The sequence below is a fragment of the Dromiciops gliroides genome, chromosome 1 (assembly GCF_019393635.1).
Source record: "Dromiciops gliroides isolate mDroGli1 chromosome 1, mDroGli1.pri, whole genome shotgun sequence".
Lineage (NCBI taxonomy): Eukaryota > Metazoa > Chordata > Mammalia > Microbiotheria > Microbiotheriidae > Dromiciops > Dromiciops gliroides.
Window position 1 is genome coordinate 503,891,931 of NC_057861.1, and position 20,164 is coordinate 503,912,094.

Below are 20,164 nucleotides of genomic sequence, written 5' to 3' on the forward strand. Positions count from 1 at the left end.
TTGAGGCCGGATTTGAACTCAGGTCTTCCTGACTCCAGGGCTGGTGCTTTATCCACCGTGCCACCTAGCTGCCCAACTGTCTCATTTTCTAAATGAGGAAACTGAAGTCCAGAGAATTTAACTAGCTGACTAAGCATTGTTGTCCCCCCACAGCTCTGTCTTGGACCCTCTTACTTTTTTATCTATACTGTTTTACTTGGTGATCTCATCAGCTCCCATAGGTTAAGTTATCATATCTATGCAGATGATTTGTAGATCTACATATCTAGCCCTAATCACCCTCCTGAACTACAGTCTTGAATCCCAAACTACCTCCTAGACATCTCAAATTGGATGATTCTGTGGGTATCACAAACTTGGGATGGCTCAGAACTATGAAATTTCCAAATTAGTCAAAAAGCTTGAAGATATATTTTTAAAAGTTGCAGATGCAAAGAAGAAATCCTCTAACCTTTCATGGCCATCTGCAGTAATGTTTTCTAGATGCTATGGTCATGACCCTTTCCTGTTGGAACCAAAAGCTACTATTGTCATCTCCACGATTGGGTGATTTTCTTTACCCTGAGATACACTGACCTGACTTTGAGCCATAACACCAAAGCTGCACCTTTGCCTGGCCTAATCCCTCTATCTGCTTGGGAGATTCTGAGTTTGAATCATTGTGCTTGTCTTTTTTGATTAGTGCTCTTTCCCCTTGCCTCTTTTAATTGCGGGGTTTCATATAAAACCATCCAAAACCAGAACTGAACTTTCTTCCCAACTTTTCTATTACTGCGGAGAAAACAGACAAACAAGCAAATAAATGCCTATTATGTGACACTTTTCATATCTCATTTAATCCTCAGAACAACTCTTTGAAGTAGATACTATTATTATCCCCAGTTGAGGAAATTGAGGCAAACAAAACTTAAGTGACTTGCCCAGGGTCACATAGCTAGTGTCTGAGGCCAGATTGTAAGTCAGGTCTTGTTAATTCCAGGTCCAGCACTCTATCCAGTAATCAAAGGCACTACCATTCTCCCAGTCATCCAAGCTCAAAACCTTGGTGTCACCCTAGACTGACCCACATCTCACTCTATTGCCAATTTTTGTCATTTCTATTTTCACAACATCTCTCATAAATGTTCTGTTCTCTCTACCCACACATCCACAACTCTAGGGCCTGGGCCCTCATCACCTTCACCTGGGCTATTACAATAGTTTTCCTAACTAGTCTGTCTGCCTCAAGTCTTTCCTAATTCCAATCCATCCTACACTCGAAGTGATTTTTCTAAAGTGTAGGTCTAACTATGTCACTCCCTTTCTCAGTGAGCTCCAGTGACTTCCTATTAGCTATGGGATCAAATATAACCAGGCCCCTTTCTACCTTTCTAGTCTTCCTACACTTTATCCCACTCCATATGATCGGCAAGCCAACCAAACTGGCCCACTGTCAGTTCCTCCATCTCCCTTCTCTGTGCCCTGGCACTGGCTGTCTCTCGCACCTGGAACACTCTGCCTCATCACCTTTGTCTTCTGGTTTTCCTGTTTCCCTTCAAGACTTAACTCAGGAGGTCTTTCTTTCTGTCCCCCTGGATGCTATGACCTTCCTCTCGAAGATTTTCTTCCATCTGCTCTGCATATATTTTGTATAGGCCTAGCTATTTACATGGTGCCTCCCCCCAGTAGACTGGATCACAGTGCCTCTCTCTTTTTCCATCCAGTCAAAGCTGAATTTCCCTCTCCCGGCTACCCAAGAAGTCTGGTTTTTTGAGTGCCAATCTGCTCTCTCTTCTGGCTACCCAACTCCCGCTGAACTAAAAACCTTTTCTCTCCTTCTGTAACTACTTTCTTCCTTCCTGTTGGATATTTTATGATCTGTTGTTTTCTTTACTGAGAACCAATTGGTCTTTCCTGGAGGAACCAGAGGAGCATCTCTTGACATTTGGTTGGTGCTTTGTACTTTCCAAAGACACTTTTACAATCATTATTGAATTTGATCCTCCCAAGACTATTCTGAGATAGGCTCTTTGAAATTACCTAACAATTCTGGCTGTTCAGAATTGGAATAGGCTACCATAGGAGACGGAATTTCCCATCCTCAGAGGTCTTCAAGCAGAGACTGGATGGTCAGTTGCCTGCTATCATTGCTTTAGATGAAGGGGTTCTTTTTTTAAGCGAGGCAATGAGGGTTAAGTGACTTGCCCAGGGTCACACAGCTAGTAAGTATAAAGTGTCTGAAGTTGGATTTGAACTCAAGTCCTCCTGAATCCAGGGTCAGTGCTTTATCCACTGGGCCACCTAGCTGCCCCCAGGATGGGGTTCTTGTTCAGATAGGAACACTGGACTGGCTGGACCCTGAAGTCTCTTGCTCTGAAATGCTAGGTCAGATAGTATTATTATTTCCACTTAATAGTGGAGGCTGAGACCCTCAGAGGTTTATTGACTTGCCCAAGGCCACGAAACTAGTTAGGAAAAGAGCTAGAATAAGAATGGAAATCTCCTGTTTCTAACTTCATGCTTCTACTACTACACCATGTTTCCTCACGGCATTTTGGACACAGACACACATCAGTCTGGGGATTCTAAAGCACCTAACTGTGCAAGAGAGAATGCTGAAGCAGGGAAGGTGAGACATCAATTTATGTCAGGAAGGCCAAGCTGAAGTCCAGGAAGGTGCACAGCTTTAGTTTCCAAGATTCGGAGTGAGCCCTTTGGTTTCAGAACTACCTTAAATCCCTTCCCCTGATGATCAGGAAAGTGCCCCTGGAGGGCACTTGTGCTGTCTGCACATCCACTCCTCAGACTTATACTACTTTTCAGTGCAAGCCCAACACTTCATCTCTGTGGCAAGGGCAAAAGAGACTGGGATCAGGGAAGAGATAAGTAGCATTTGAGCTCTCCCCTGCTCTAGCTGGTCAGGTTTTGTTGCCTCCAGAAGACCCTTAGGAGAGCTTCCCATCAGTCTCTCCCCTGCCTCAGCTTCACAAGTGGTTACTCAGCTCTATTCTTTGGCAGCTCTAGGGAAAGAAGCCCTGCAACATTATCCAAATATATTATCCTTCTTTTGGGAAAAGGTGTGTGTGTGTGTGTGTGTGTGTGCGCACGCGCTCTGCCTCCTCAGCTAGAAAAGTAACCATTCTGGCTCTTCCACTGACTTACTGTGACCCTAAGCAAGTCATTTTACTCCAAAAAAACTGGGCCCCAGTTTCCTTGTCTCTAAAATGAAGAGTCTGTATTAGAATGAACTCTAAGGTTTTTTACAGAACACACTATGGCTCCACTATCCATTGTGAACCTTAGATTGGGAACTCCTTGGGGGCAAGGGCTGTCTTTTGCCTTTTTTTTTCTCCCCAGTGCTTAGCATAGTGCCTGGCACATAGTAGGCTCTTAATAAGTATTTATTAATTGATTGAACCCCTTGAGACAAAGGATCCTTCTTCTTGCTGGTGCTCCAGTGCCAAGCACCAGCAGGAGGTATTCAGCAAATGTTGTTAATGATGAGATATGTTATGTGTGTCAGTGTGTGTGTACATATGTATCTATCACAGGATCACAGATTCAGAGCTACAAAGGAGACTTCAAAGGCCATGTGCTGTAACCCTCTTATATTATAAAGAAAGAAGGAAAGCTGATGAGATTGTCCCCAAACTAAAGAAGTTGTGACAATATGTATTTGAACCCAGGTCCTTGGAACTTCAAGTTCAGCATAATATCCTTTATATTATGAATCCTGCTCATAAAATCCAGGGACTTTGAATAGTTAAGACTCAAACAATAACTTTACCCTCACCCTCACAGACCACGTTTCAACCCCCATTTATCTTTTTTCAATAATAATCTACCTTTGTCTGGACTACATCACAGCTCCATGCCACACTTTTTTTTTAGTTTTGTTGTTGATGGTGGTTTTTTGAGGGTTAAAGTGACTTGCCCAACGTCACACAGCTAGTAAGTGTCAAGTGTCTGAGGTCGGATTTGAACTCAGGTCCTCCTGAATCCAGGGCTGGTGCTTTATCCACTGGGCCACCTAGCTGACCCCATACTACACTTTTTACCTCCCATTTTACATATGAGAGGGGAAATTATTTACCCAGGGTCTCTATGTAGTACAGTGGATAAGAGACCTGAGCTCAAACCCAACCTCAGAAACATTAGTTATATGACTCTTGGCAAGTCACTTAACCTCTGCCTACCTGTTTCCTCATCTGTAAAATGGGGATACTAACTTCACCTACTTCCTATTGTTGTTGTAAGAATCAAATGAGCTAATATTTGTAAAGAATTTTGTAAAATTTAAAGCAATATATAAATGTTAGCTAATAATAATAAGTGGCCGAGCCAGGAGTCTCTTTGAATCCAGATGCAGTTTGATTTTCACTGAACTACATTGCCTTTCATAACTAACAGTAAATAAAAGGCAAAAACAAGAGCTAACATTTACTAGGTCCTTCTTCCTAACAGCTCTGGGATTCCAACAGTATTCTCTTCCATTCCTGTCTCCTTCTGCTTTCCATCACCCCTCAAAGCCACCCTAAAAGACCTTTCCCACTGAGGCCAGCCTAGCAGTGCTCTCTGGTTTGGCCCAACGTACCCCCTGAGACTCCAGCTCTTGATCCCCAGGACCTGTCAGCTTTAGCTTTCTGCCGTCTGTATCCTAATTTCCATGGATTAGAGCAGAAGCAGGCTGCAAGAGTCCAAATGTCTCAGTGGGTTTGAATGATGGGGAATAATTGAATAATAGGAAGAGCCTATTAACTAGTCACTTGTTCTTTCCCTGACCCCAAAATCTCATTAAAAGAACATCTCTATGCAGCATCAGTGAAGAAGAGTAGGAGATGGAAATTTCTAGAAATGGGCATTTCTGGATTCAACATTTCTAGAACTGGATATATCTGAATAGTCAATTCAACATGCATTTATTAAGATGACATCTCGATATAGTAATTGACTGCATCTTCCCTTCTAAAAGGAAGCCCTCTGAAACCTTTCTGCAGCAAGAATGCAAGTTTTTCCAGGGCAGAAGCCCAGAGTCTTATAATTATTTGCTTGCCTCACAGCATTTGTGCCTAGTAGAGTGTTGTGCACAGAACAGGCAATAATAAATTTTGGTCAACTGAGTGAAGTCTCTCAAGGGTGGATGAGTCAGGATTTTAATGGTTAAATTGAATTCAATTTAATTTTGTTAAAGCCATCTAAAGCTATATTTTCGCAGCCCCTTCTCTCAGCATCATCTTTCCCATTAACCTGCTTTGCCTTACAAAAATCAGGAATAAAAAAGCCAGGAGAAATAGGAAGTTTGGCTTCATTCCGGGCAGAAGGATGGAGACCCTGAGGGAGCCGATAGTGGTGTCAGCAGATGAGAGGAAGGCCAGAAGGCTGATGGCAGAAAGGGAAAGTGGGGGGCAGTGGGAGGCAGAAAAAGGGACTGGAGGGTGGAGGGGAAAGAAAGCTCTGGTTTCTAGGGGCTAGAGACAAGTGCACTATTCCTTTCAGGATCTAGCTCTCAGGGGTGATGGGATTTTATCAACTCCAGAATCCCCTTCGAAGACAGATATCTGCCTCCCCTCCTTCCTACCATCACCCCTTTAAGCAGGATCAGCCTCCATGAAATGTTCAAACCTGTGAGGAAAAGAACTCCTGTGAGGGGGTGGAAGGGAATGAACAGGAACTGGGGGGATGGGAGCACAGGGACAGGGAGTTTATCATTCAGAGGAGATGCCTCCTGCCTTCCAACCACTCAATGCAGGATCATTTCTGCTTGACTTTCCCATGGTGACCGCCTCCTCCCCCCTATCCCCTTTCCAAAGTGCAGGGAGTATTTGTGTGTAAGGGGTGGGGTGTGTTAGACCTTAGGAGAAAGCCAGGACAGAGAGAGAGGAAGAAGTGTTTGGGGGGTTGAGCCAATTATAGAAAATTGCAATTTAAAGACCTAAACCAGTCGCCCCTGTCAAGCTCTTCCAGTTAAGGGGAAGGGGAACTAGGGTTTAGCTAGAGAGTACAGGGGGCAGGCATCAGACTCAAGCCTATTATGTGATGAGTGAGACAAGCCTAGGGAATTGTCTGTGAGCTTTAGGGTTAAAATAAAAATACATGATTTAAATATGAGGCCCTTTCTGCAGTGACCACTCCACCACAGCCCCCAAGACCATCCAGTATTCACTCCTGAGGGAAGGGGAGAGGTGGGAGGAATGAGAGAGGAGGGAGGGAGACAGACAGACAGAATGGAAAGGGGAGTGAATATAGGAAATAAAAATAGAGGGAGAGAGAGAATGGAGAAGAGAAAGAGGAAAAGAAAAAGAGCAGAGGGGGAGAAAAAAGGTGAGGGAGAGAGAGGAGAGAATAGGAAAGGAAAAAGGGAAAAAGAAAGAATGGGGAAGAGAACGAGGAAAAGAAAAAAGGGAGAGAGAAAGGAGGGAAAGGGGAAAAGAGAATAAGAAAGGGAGTGAAAAAAGGGAGAGGGAGAAAAGGGTGGAGAGAGAAAACAGGAAGAGAAAGAGGAAAAGAAAAAGAGAGAGAGAAAGAGAGGAACAGGCTGGGGGAAAAGAGGAGGGAGACAGAGGACAGAGAGGGGGAGAGAGAGAGAGAGAGAGAGAGAGAGAGAGAGAGAGAGAGAGAGACGCATGAAGCTAGCTGTATGAGTCAATAGCTGGAGTGTGGGCGTGGAGGCCAGGCCCCCAGTTCCTGCTAACAGGACTTCAGCTTTGGCCAGTGACAGAGCTAGGGAAGGGGACCAGCTACCCAGCTCGAGGGCCATCTGTTTTCCACCCCCAAAACAGCTGACTGGGTTGGGCTTGTAGCCCCGGGGTGGTTACCAAGTGTCTGAGGTCATGGCCATTGGTAGAAGGGTATGTGTGCAGTTTCATCCACCCCCACCTTTACTCTCAGCGCCACCGCGACACCCACCCCCCCCTCTCTCTCTTTCTCTCTCTCCTCTCTCCCTCTCTGGCCCCCCTCTCTGCCCTGTCTCTGTCCTCAGCTTCCCCTCCCTTCCCAGCATCCTCCATCCTCCCCTACTGGGCTCCCAACCAGGCCACGGTCTGGGTGTCCCACCCCAGCCCGTTCCCGCTCCAGCCCCCAGCTCCAGTTTACGCTGGCCTGGCCCTCTTTGAAACTGTGGGGGCAGGAATGGCCCGTGCGCGATTGGGTAGTCCCCGCCCTTCCTGCCTCCGGGCAGCTGGAGGGAGCCTCGGGGTGTGGAGGGGCCGAGGGAAGACGGGGATCCCTAGGGTCTGCGGGACCGGAGGTGGCCTGGAGGAACGGCCACGCAAGCTCAGCAGGGTTTCTGGAAACTTAATGGGCAGTGGGCGGGTGGCTGGGGAGAGTGGAGGTCACAGGAGGGGACCAGAGGGCTGGGAGAAAGGGCGCCTGAGAGTGAGCAGCCCGAATTCCTGCGGCGGCGGCGGCGGGGGGGGGGGGGGGCCGGCTGTAGAGGGGGAGGAGCAGAGTGAACCTACCCCCAACCCCAGCACCTCTCGGCATTTCTTCCCGGGTGGTGGGCGGAGAGATGGCACGCGGTGTGAGGCGCTAAAAATAGGACCAGCCAACTTTTTTGCCACATTTGCAGATGTTAGGGTAAAGTCAGTGGGCAAAGAAACGTCCGCCTGCTTCTCAGAGCCAGAGGGAAAAGGGGGGGGGGCGGAGAGGGAGCGGGGCGTGTGGACACAGCCTTCCCTGCCAGACCTCCCTCCTTTCATCTTCTGCCAAGGCCGGGCCGCCCAGAGGCAAGGCCCAGTTCCCGGCAGGAGAAGCTGTGGGTCGGGTCTCGAATGGTGGCCGCAGAGGCAGCAGTGAGGGCAATCACCCCTGGATTAACAGCTGGAATGAGCTGAAGGCCTCGATCACCTACCAGCTCCCTTCCTTGGTCCCCCTCCTCCGTTCAGTCTAAAAAGCCATTAAGACCCCGAGCACGTGCAATGGGACTCTGTCTAACAGCAGCGCTGCCTGACCCCTGATTTGTAGCAGGGTTGATCACCGTGGCTGGCTCCAGCATCAAGGCTCTTCTAGTGAGAAGGAAAGAGGCAGTTTCTCTCCTGCCTGGCAATTGAATAGGAAAGAGCAGAACGGGGGGGGGGGGGGGGGGGGGGGGGGGGGGAGGGCGTGGGGGGCCGGCTCGAGATGGCAGGACAGGACAGGTCAGCTCCAGAAGAGCTGGGGAAATGAATATTGGGTGTAAATGAAAATCCAATATCTCATTTGCAGTACATTTGCTTAGCAGCCCAGGATACAGAGGAGAAGGAGAGGTTCGTGCAAAGAGAATTTTTCTGGGTTTAGAGATTGATGTTGAACCCTCCCCCTCCCCCCCCCAGTTAACCGATGCTTACCTGGAAAATACACCTACACCCAAACTGCCCCCACCCCAGTCTCTACAGAGGCTGTTTCACTGACAATTTGCTTCAGCAATTCTACACACACACACACACACACACACACACACACACACACACACACACACACACACCCCTCCCTCTCTCCCCAGCAAGACAAATACACCGTTCCAGGCCTATTGTACTGGTCCTCTGCTTTCACCTTTCTCCATTCTCCCTGCTGGAGTGAGGTAGCTATCCCCAGGGCCTGTCCTCTTGTCTCTGTCCTCATCCTCTGGCTCTGCACAAAATGCCTCTGCTCCTTCTGACCACTTCTGTTGTTCATCCTAGGTTTGCCCCTGCATTATTTTAGTACCCCCCCCCCAACACATACACAGAATACTCTAGGGTCCTGGCTTTGCCTGGGGCAGGAAGGGGGTGGGTAGTGGCTGCTAACTACTACAGCCTAAGACCAGGGGTTCATTCACAAAAATTTCCTACCAGCAGCACTGAGCTTGTCACTGGCTCCCAGTGACCTAGAGAAATCTTTGGGAAGCCTCAGCCCCAGGCACTCCTCAAACTCCACCGGCGCCACTGCCAGCCAGCCAGCCGACTGGGCTGACCTCCTCCCCTTCAGCCCAGACAGAAGGACAAGCAGCAGCTCCCCAGCAACCACTCCCTGCCCACCCCCTTTCACATACAAGTCACATCTGACTAGAGGACATGACTCACTGCTGTAGTCAGACCCTTGGGGAAGAGGGGGAAGAATGCGAAGGGAGAGAGCAATTTAGATTTCTATATCCTCCACACCTAAGCCCCATTACAGGTTGAAGGAACACCTCCCCCCTGCCCTTTCCCAGTGTTGCTCTCTCCATAAACAGAAAAACTTGGAATCCAGAAATCCATATTCATAGAAGCTTAGGGCTGGAAGGGATTTTACAGCTCATCTGGTTCAACCTCCTTATTTTTACAGATGAGGAAACTAAGGTGTAGAGAAATGAACCAATCTAGGATTATAGATTTTGAGTTGGAAGGGGCCTTAGAGGTCATCTAATGCAAGTTTTCCCTCATTGTATAGAAAGCTGAAACTGAGGGAAGTTAATTAATTCACCCACTGGGATAGAGCTCTGGGCCTGATGTCAATCACTTAATCTCTGCCTCAGTTTCCTCAACTGTAAAATGGGGATAATTAAAACACCTACCTCATAGGGTGGCTATGTGAGGATCAAATGAAATGTCTGTTAAGTGCTTAGCACAGTGTCTGGCACATTTTTTTTTCTTTGTGACCCCATTTAGGGTTTTCTTGGCAGAGAGTGGTTTGCCATTTCCTTCTCCAGCTCATTTTATGGATGAGAAAACTGAGGCAAACACATTGAAGTGACTTGCCCAGGGTCACACAGCTGGTCTTCCTAACTCCAGGCCCTATCCAAGGCTCTCAATCCATTGTGCCACCTAGCTGCCCCCACCTGGCATACATCAAGTGCTTAATAAATGCATAAACACTTTATTCCCCCCTTCTAAGTGACAGAGGCTCAAGGTCATATAGCTAGTTGATAGCAGAGCCACTCCTAGAACCCAGGCCTCCTGATTCCCAGTCCAGTGGTCTTTCCTTGCACCCCCACCCCCAGTAAATCTCGTTGGAAATCCGTGTTTTTAGGACTTAGTCAGTCAACATCTCTCCTTTGAGAATTCTGCCATAGAGAGGGAGTTGGAAAGGACTTAATCCCACCCCTCAACACCATTTGACAGATAAGGAAACTGATTGGGGAGGGAAGAGGGAGCCCTCTTGTCTTAGGAAGTCTAACAGCTGAGCTCACTCTAAAGCATTATTGCAGTTTTAGGAAGGCTTTTATTTCTACAATGCAGTTACCTCAGGGTATTAAAAGAGGGTCACAGTACACTAAGCCTTGGGAAGAATGGGCCTGGGGTACAGGATGCTGGGGCAGAGATGGAAAGGCCTTGATAGGCCTCTTCAGTTTTCACCCAGAATACCCTTCAACCGATACAAGTCATCTTCCCAGGATCTCCAAGGCAAGAGGTCTGACTCTTCCCTGAGAGCATTTTCTATTGGAATAAAGCAACAGCAAGAGCTAAAAGCAGGCTCTTTATTGTGAGCAAGTTAAACCAAACCCAGTTTTCCCTTTTGTTGCTCAAGGAAGGAGAGAAGGGAATGGATTGTCCTTGAACAGGGAGGCTGAACAGTGGGGAGGGGAGAAAGCAGACACCTTGGAAGAGGACGTTTCTAGGCTCTGAACGTCCGCAGGAAATGTCTGTTGTCATGACTTTATTATTTGTGAGAGGTGATGAAAGTCGTCTCCTCAAATTCCATACCCAATCCCACACCTCCCAAGTGCCCATTAAATGAGGAAGGCAGCATCTGACCATTAAAGGGGGGAGGCACTGACATTAAAGAAAAGGGAATTGGATTATTTTAGTTACCTTAGTTTATAGTGGCTTCAGCTTTAGGGTCCTCGTCACCTTTGGTATACAGAGATCCGTCTCTCCATTACCCTGTTTCTAAGACAGAGACCCTTGTTCGTGAATACTACCAAAGAACAGGAGAGATCAAGGAGTTCTCAGTAGGAACAGACTCCCTAGGTGGCTTTTAATAGTTGCTTTCTGAGCAACGGCTAGGGGGTAATCTATATCTCTCCGCCTATAATTGCTTCTCTTTACCTGTCTTTCTGTCTGTAATTGCTAGCATATTTGTTGCTAGGTGGAGGGTGGTGTTTTGTGGGAACAAGCTGGCTGACTTTTTCTTCCTTTAACCCTAAACCCTCAGATTAGCTAAGGCTAAGAGCCATCTTTCGCCATCTTGCCCAGGCAAGAAGAAAAGGGGATCCCTGCAGTTATTCTGAAAGTGTGAAATTATGGAGCCTGTGTTGTTGAGAGCCCCAAATTTAGCCTGCCACAAAGAAACAAAAGATTGCTCCTCAAGGCTCTAGTTTTCTGAACCTTGAGCATGTTCCCCTGGGTGGAACGCTGCGGCCTTGGCCAGGCAAATGCCAGCATTGATGTTTGAGCCAATGCATCGCCTTTTTATTAGAGTAATCATTAAAACTGGGGGAGAGTGGGAAGGGGATTGAGGGGAAGGGAGAGGAGAGGAGAAGCAGGGGAGGAGAGGAGGAGGTAGACAAGTAAATCCGTTTTATCAGACCCTGCATATCTTATGAAAGCACATTTCAGCTCTTTGGCTTTTGGAAAGCTCTCCATACCCTTTAATTTTCTAATAAAAAGGAATTACGTTTGCTGAAAAGGCAGTAACCAGATTCACTGTCATTGTCTTTTGCAGGGACCATAATTCCTGTCTTGGGTGCCTGCCTGCATGGGAGGGAACTAAATTGTGTGGTCCCAGGTGAAGCCTATGTTGGAAGCCAGCAAGGCAAGGGGACAGGTTGTAGAGGAGGAGGGAGAAGGAAATCCAACAGAGCAAACTCCAATCCTCATTAGGAGGCCATCACCACTCCCACCCCTCATTCTCTCCGCTGCTGTAAAATCTGTGACACACACACACACCCCCCACTCTGTATTTTCAGGAAAACAGACGGTTCATTTGCACCTAACATACCACACCAGAAGCATGGCTCAAGGGAGAAGTCTCTGAAATTCCAGAATCTCTCTTCTCTAAGGGCATAATCACTCTCAGGTGCATTTTCTTGCACCTGACAATGCTGGACCCCAAGTCACCCCAGATGAGAAGGGAGTGGAAAGAAGCCAGTAAACTTAATACCACTCCCTTGAACACTTTCTGGATGTTTGATTCTGGAACTAACTAGAAGTGAGCAGACATCCCATTTGGACTTCCAACCAGACACCATCATGAAGAAGTTTGTCTACTCCTCATCTTCCCTTTATGCCCAACGGGGGCCTGCCCACCTCTGAAGGGCAGAAGGAGACTTCCACAGAGAGACTAGGGAGTGCCGCCCAACTGTTTCAGACTTGCAGAGGAGTGAGACATGAAGAGCACAAAGTTAAGCCTCCTTTTGTCTTTGTGAGGCAGGAAATTACAGGGTATCAGGTCACTCATCTTGCTAGAAATGTGTTCTCTGGGAATTTTCTATCTTAACAGTCTGGAGGAAAAAAAAACAGGTTCCTGTCTTCCTGAGCCTCAGGCAGGCAGGCAGGCAGACAGGGTATCACAGTCACTCTCTGCTTACCAGTCTCTCCCAAAGCACTCTGACCTAGGGGACTTCCCTTTATACTACTAGCACCCTTCCCGAATCCAAACCCTCCTCCCACCCCCTGTTTACCCACATCTCAGCATTCGTTTGTGGCTCGTGGTTCTTGGTATTTGAGTGGACAAATTGTCTGGTTTTTTCTCTCTAAGGTATCTCCAGTGGGTTAATTTTTGTGCTTAGATTTGGGATCCAAGGAACCCTTAGATTATTAGCCTCTAGTTGTAAATCCTGAGATTAAATGATCTTTAGGTACCCTGAGGAAGATCTTTACTATCAAATAAGGTACCTATATTTGAAATCCCTTTGGAAAACGTAAAAAAAAAACAATTAAATACATATTTATTAAATACCTAATATGTTCTAGGTGCAAGGCATACAGAGATCAAAGAAACAATAACTCCTTGGCCCTCAAGGAGATCACATTCACTGTACAGATGCAAGTTGGTGCTTTAAAAAAGTCCCACAGAGGGAAAGATAGGGCCCATAGTCAGGATCTCTTCCTAGGCACATGATTCTGTCCCTCACTCAGCCAGGAGTCTCCTGTTCAGGCAGTAGCCATTAAATGGCTTTGATCATCAGGAATGACAGGTCACCATTTCAGGTCTCTGTGTGGCATGGCCCACTATGTAAAGACTTTCAGGGAAACCGGATGGGTGAGGGGGCTTGACAGATGCCCCCAGAACAGCAAAGCTCTGCTCGCCTTGCAAACTGCAGATCAGCTGCTCTCCAAAAAGAAAGACCTTGTTATAAGAGGCTTCAGAGAGAAAGAAAGAGACAAGGCTTTCTAGATGAGCCCATCTGGGAGCCAACACTGTTTTCCTGATTCATGGAAACATCTGTTCGTTTCTCTCCTCTCTGAGGGGGGCCGAAGCTTTTAACAAGAGGTGAACAGTTTGGCTACCCTGAGTACACTGGGAAGGGGGTATATACATATCCCAACATCATTGTATCCCACCCCCACCCTAGGGCTGGGTGAAATCTTTTCAAGAAATAAGGCCAAGGTATCACCCTCTACTTTAGAGAAATGAGACTTAAAAGGGGGAGGGGAAGATACCTTCCAAGAACCTTCCCAATTTGTCCCCTTCCTATCTTTTAGCTTCCTTTCCTCCATGCAACATTTCCCTATGGCCTTGAGATTGTTGTTCCCCTGACTGAAATGGCCTCTCCCTCCTCCCTCTTAGTTCTTCCTTCCTTAAAAGCCTAGCTTAAGGTCTGTTGCCTTCATGCGCCTTCACAGACTATTTTAGTCCAAAACAGTTTTCCCCTCCTGTGAATTCCTAAAGCACTAGCCAGTCAGTCAACAAGCATTTATTAAGAGCTTACTATGTGCCAAGCACTGTGCTAAGCACTGGGGATACTAAGAAAGTTAAAAACAACAACAACAAAAATCCCTTTTCCCTTCAGAAGTTCACATCCCAATGGAACAGATAAAAATGAAAATCAGTCTCTATTATATACAGAGTAGATATAAGGTAATCTCAGAGGAGCAGGCCCAGGATGGGCCATAGAAGGAGGTCAAGTCTTGAAAGAATCCAGGGAAACTACAAGGCACAATCAAGAGGGAGAACATTCCAGACACAAGAGATGGCCTATGACACAAAGATAGAAGATGGAATATGGTGTCCAGCAAATAGGCCAGTGTGGCTACATCAAAATGATCGCTTATTTCTCTCTGTTTTCTGTGAGTTCGTTTCATTTCCCTCTGTCCCCAGAACCAAGCACACAGTAGGGCATTCAATAAAGGTCTACTGAATTGATACTGCAAGTTCCTGAAGGAACCTGTGTCTTCTATTCCCCACTGTCACCTAGAACATGGCTGGCCACACAGTAGACCCTTACTATAGAGGTGATTTAACTGATGACTTCTGGTAAATAAGGGAAGGAGTATTTATTGTAAGGTGCCAAATCCAATCCTCCTCACTTGGAGGATGGGAAGAAGTGGTCTTCTCCACTGGGCATAGCAGCTATAAAGCAGAGAACCTGGAGTTTAGAGTCCAACCTCACCACATAGCTGGATTTAAGGAAAATGGCAATGTTCCCGTTGACAGAGTGATGATGATGATTGATGATGGTTAGCATAGCAGATTACATTTATATGATGTTTTCACATTTCTGAAGCTTGTTCATCTACATCAAATTCGAGTCCATTTTTAATATTTTAGTAAGTACCCACTGTGTTCAAGGACTTATGCTAAGTGTTGTAGATGCAAAGTCAAAAGCAACAAAGTCCCCTGCCCTGAAGAAGGGGTGGGAAGGAGGGGAAAGACATACCATCAATATAACTAAGAAGAAGGTAATTAGAAGAGGGAGAAAGGAAGTTTTCAGGAAGCCTATATGGGATAAGATGGCACATGAGATTACCTTGGAAGAAAGACAGAGACAAAAGAGGAGTGAATTCCAGGCAAGGCTGATGAGTGGAGCAGGAGATGAAATACAGAGCTCAAAGAACAGCCATTTCGGGTTGGCAAGAATTTTCATGAAAGGAAATGATGTGAAATCAAACTGGAAAGATCCATTAAAGACATGTTTTGGAGGGCCTTATAAGGAGTTGGTATTTACTTCTATTGGCAATAGGGAACCACTGAAAGGTTTTAAGTAGAGAGATATAATAAGGTCAGGACTGTGACTCAGGAAAACTATTTTGCCAATTGTCTGGAGGAGAGAGAGGAGATACTGGAAATAAGGAGGCTTCATAGGTTATTACAATGGTCTGGGCAAGAGGTAATGGTGTTCTAAACTAGGGTGGTGGCTGTGATGGTTGGACAGCCAACAGATTTGAGAAATGTGAAGGTAGAATCATCAAGCTTTGCTGTGGATATGTGATTGGATATGTTTGAGAACTTGAAGATATAAGAGTTAAAGGATGGGGGCGGCTAGGTGGCGCAGTGGATAGAGCACCAGCCCTGGAGTCAGGAGTACCTGAGTTCAAATCCGGCCTCAGACATTTAACACTTCCTAGCTGTGTGACCCTGGGCAAGTCACTTAACCCCAATTGCCTCACTAAAAAAAAAAAAAAAAAGAGTTAAAGGATGGCCCTGAGGTTAGGAGACCTCAAGAAATATAGAGACAATTGGTGGGGAGAAGTTTGGTATGGAAGATGGGAACACAGGCCCACAGTGCTATGAGGAAGAGACCAGCTCTAAGGACCTGAGACCTGTGGGATCTTGGACAATTCACTTAACTCCCCTAGGCCTTGGTTAGCTGCGATGTAAAGGAAGGGGTGGGCCTAGTTAGCCATAGTGGTCCCTTCCAGATCAGTCTCTGATCCCGTGGACTCGCCCAAGGCTCACAAAAATTAGTGTTTGATTTGCAACTAAAATCCAGGCTATTTGATTGCCTTTGGAGAAAAAAAAGAGAGAAGCATCCCTCTTCCTTATGAACTATGGCATCTTAGCATGGCAGTAGCTATGGTAAAGGAAGAGGAGGAGAAAGAAGGGTAAGCAGGGGTTTGGACAGTTGTCCCATTTAGACAGGACCTGATGAAGAATTGGTGGTCTCATCTCACAGCTATTTTTTTCTTCCTTGTGACTCTGAAAGACCAAGATGGGAACAGTTTGTTGCAAACGAAATGGTAGAACATTAGCAGATTCAAGAAAATTTGACACACATCTCCCCACCCAAATCCAACCAGGCTAAAAGACTGTAACCCAGAAGGCAGGAACAGCTGGGACAAGGCATTTTCAACTTGTAGGCAAAGTTTACAAATTGAATTCTCTGTGTGTTTTACTAGTGGCTTCCAATCTCTACTGTAACACTCAGGGATTCATCATAAAATTAACACCTCTGAGCCAAGGAGGATGGAATTTCTGGAATTAATATTATGCACATTTATTTTGAAAAATAGTTTAAAACAGAGGCATTCTAGAAATTGGAAAGAGCTGGGTTCAGATCATGCCTCTGACACATACTGACTTTGTAACCCAAGACTTAACATCTCTGTGTCCCAGGAAGCTAATACTATAAAATGCTCATCTGCATTGGTAGAGGGAGTTTCCTCAATGGGAGTTCCCTACACCTATGTATTCACAGGCCCTGCCTCCTCCCTCCTCCAAATTTAAAGTGACATTTATTCTCTGAATGGACAAGTTGCCTCCCATAAGTGCCACAGGAAGCTGCCTACCTCACATATCCCAAAGGTCAGGCACTGGAGCCAAGAGTAAGCCAAGAGTAAGGATTTTTTCTCTCTTGAAATCAAATGTTATCAGAACCCTCGAGCGTTACCCCCCTCCCAAGTATGTCACGTCACCTTGCAAGTGTCCAGGTCTACAGTGAGGCCAACATTGCATACTAGTGCTTTCTAGGAGGAAAACACCCCTATCTGCCGTATACATTATCACTCAGCATCCTCTAGTTTTAGCACCTCTAGGGATTGGTCTCCTACTGCTTCCCTGGGAAGCTAGCGCTTCTGATGTTTCAGGAACTCAAATAGTACCCCCCCCCTTCTCTCTCCTCTCTCCCCTTTCCCTTTCCTACTTTTCCCGACCCAGTCCCAGGTTCTGTCCTGAACATCTCCCTGGGAGTTTTCATCTTCCACTTGTTATACAAACAATCATTTGGCATAACTCTTATTTTATAACTCCCATTTAGTACCCAAGCCACTTCATCCTCTCTGTACCTTAATTTCTCTAACAACCTTACCCCTCCAAAGCTTGTAATGAAGATAAACCACCTCCATCATTATCTAATGCCGTTTGAGCACTCATCACTATATATGGCTCAGTTTAGGTAGTTCTTGGTAAGTTTACAGGGAGTGAAAAAGACCCCCACACACACACCCACTCCTTGCTAGGAAGGAACCTCTAACTTAGAGGGGGAAGCAAGGTAACTCAGTAAACACACAGAAATACAAAGTTGTACATAGAGTGGTGTCCATAAGCAGTTAATAAACAGGCTGTCTACCTAATGCGAGAGCTGGTGAGTGAGCTGGAATGGGCCTGTTCAGTCAGAGACTTTGGGGAGGGAATTTGCTTACCATGAACAAGGAAAAATAAAGCTATTGTATTAGTACATTCCTGCTCTTATTTTGCAAAGGCAGTATGATTTAGTGGCTGGCATATGGGTTTTGGAGTCAGAAAGACCTGAGTTTAAATTCGTCTTACATATACTGGTTGTGTAATCATGGGCAAATCAAGTAACCTCTCTTGGCCTCAGTTTCTTTATTTGAAAAATGTGTTAACAATGCCTGTGGTTCATCACAGGGTTGTTGTGAGGCTCTGAGACAATGTGCGTACAGTGCTTTGCTCTCTAAATGTCAGTTATTATTATTTTAGGTTAAAAGACAAAAAGGGGTTTAAGCAGTGCCCCAAGGAACCCCCCTGACTCTCTCCTCTCCACCACCTTCCCTCCCTCATCACTCACCAGTTTGCTTAGTGCACAAGTTCAGGGAAATCTATTTCTTGCCCTTGAGAATTGCCCTCCAGGGGGGAAGCATCTGTTAGGGGAAAGCCTCCATCCCTAGGTTTTGTAGCTGCTGCTGCCTTCTACATTTCCTCCTGCAGCCTGCCCCTCCTCACGGCCCCCACTCAGCCCTCACCCAACCCAGCCACAGCCCTTCCTGGCTGGTCTCCCCAGACACCTGACCTTGTGTCTAGTGGTCCTTTTGTCTGTCTGGACAACTGGAACCCATCAGGCTACTTCTTGCCACCTCCTACTCCCTCCCAATTTTTGTTTTCATTTGAAGATGTTTTCTTCTTTTGCATGGAGTAGAAATATCTGGGATGGGGGGGGGGAGAATGAAGGAGGAAGAGGACGGGGGGGGGGGGGGATGGCGATCAAGGGGAAGAGGAGGAGGTTCTCCAGACTCACACACAAACAGAAATAAATATCATTTCTATTTTCCCCCTTCCTCATTTTCGTTTTCCGACTCCCCAGACGGTTTCCAGGGGGCTTAGCATTTTCAAAGCCTCGCGTAAGCGTCTCTGACAATGGGAAGTGGTGCCTTTTCGCCCGCGGCCGGCACCGTTTTAAATGAGGTCCCAGGTAGCCATGGTTACCTCTCCTCTTCGGTGGGAGATGACTTTTATTTCCTGCCTTTTGTGTTTGCACATCTCAGATACACATCCTCCTGCCCCCTAATTGGCATTCACACTTCGGGGCCGCGCGAAAGGGATCGACCAAACAAGCAGGAACGCCAGGGGCGGGCAGGCGAGCGCCCAGGACTGGACAAGCGTGGGACCCAGAGACCAAGGGGGTCAGGGTTCGGGGAGGCGGACAAAAGAGCGGGAGGAAGACGGTGTGGGTGAGAGAGGCAGGGTGGAGGAACTGAAGGGACTCGTGTGGGGGAGAGAGAGCAAGCCCAGGGGAAGGTGGGAGGGGCGCTGAGGAGGGAGGAAGGTCATCAGATTTGCCCACGGGACATGAAAAGCCACCCGGATCGAGGCAGATTTCTCTGCGCCCCCTGGGAGGCCCCAGGAGCCCAGTCCTCTTGCTCCCCCTCCCTGTAAGAACATACCCCTCATGTTCTCCACCAACCCTCACATCAGTTCCGGGGAAAGGAAAGCGGAGCGCGGCGGGGACTGCTCCAGGGACCCAGGTACCGCGCTCCCGGGTAGGTGGGTGGGTGGGACTGCTCTGAATTGATGCCCCGGGGAGTCCCGGGAGCTGAGAGGGCGAGGAGCCAGCCGGGGCGGCGGAGCTCTCCCTCGCTCTCCCGTATGCCCTGTGGCCCCACTGCATGACCTGAGCTGGGAAGTGGGTGGGGAGGGAAGCGGGTGGAACTTAGCGTCCAGCAGCCGCCCAGGCGGCGCACAAGTCGGGTACCCGGGCCAATCCAGCGCGGAACATGGTCCCAGGCCGCCGCCGCCGCCACCTCCGCCTAATGGCCGGGATATCTGTGTGTGTCTGCGGCTCGCCCTTTCCCCCCCAATCCCTAGGCCAGCGGCGGCAGCGGGAGGCCGGGGCTGGAAGGGGGAGCTGAAAGCGTCGTGCGGCACACAGCATGCCACGGCTCGTTGGCTTTTGCAGGAGCCCTGGGAACCGGGTGCAAGGATTGGAGATGCGGGGAGAGGGGAGGTGGGGAGGTGGGGAGGGGGAGGCTCGGGGCGGAGCGCGCTCTCTCTGCCCCCTGATTGATGGGCAATCAAGGGGTTCGTGCTGCAGGAGCAGCGCGCGGGACGTGGGCAAAAAAGCTGCCGCTCTGGTGAAAGGTGGAGGGGTGCGGAGGAGGGGGAGTCTCAGAGAATGTTCCGGGAGGAAGAGGGGGAGGGGCCGCACTCCACGCCGAGTGTACCTCACTCCTCTTCCAAACCCGGGCCCCCGAACAAAGGATTTCTCATTCCACTTTCTGCTGCGAGGCTTAATTGCAAAATAAATACGCGCATTTGTACGCACGAGGAGCCGGGGGGGGGGGGGAGAAGGGGGGAGGGAGGAGTGGGGAAAGGGCGGGGGCGGCCCCGTGTCAGACAGCTCGCTCTTAGAGCGTAGCATCGGGGGCCTGATTGAGCCTGGCCACCCTGGGTGCCGCACCTGCCCCTCCAGCCCCGATCTGTTAGCGGCTCGGGCGTCCCCGCGTGTGCGGCACAGCGAGGGCAGAGCGATGCCAGTCAGCCGCGCGGGAGTGACAGCTCGCTAAGCAGCTCGGAACGCCGATTGCAGTGTAACGCGGGGAAGCGGACATGTTGGCTTGGCTCTGCTCGCGGGAAAACAATTTGCAAAACTATGCGGGGGGGATAGGCGCGAGCACCCTGCTTCAGCTCCAGGGTG

At 48.0% G+C, this 20,164-nt stretch overlaps 1 protein-coding gene across 9 annotated transcripts in view; it reads left to right on the forward strand.

The window, feature by feature from the left end:
- The window catches only part of RAI1 (retinoic acid induced 1), a 322,326-nt gene that overhangs the window by 183,312 nt on the left and 118,850 nt on the right, over window positions 1–20,164 (forward strand). The window contains exon 1 of one of the 9 annotated variants that reach the window (XM_043982726.1): window positions 18,615–18,995. The exons of the other annotated variants lie outside the window; for them this stretch is intronic. The gene's annotated coding sequence lies outside the window, so the exon portion shown is untranslated. Of the gene's footprint in view, window positions 1–18,614; window positions 18,996–20,164 lie in introns of those variants that run through there. 9 annotated transcript variants of the gene reach the window in all.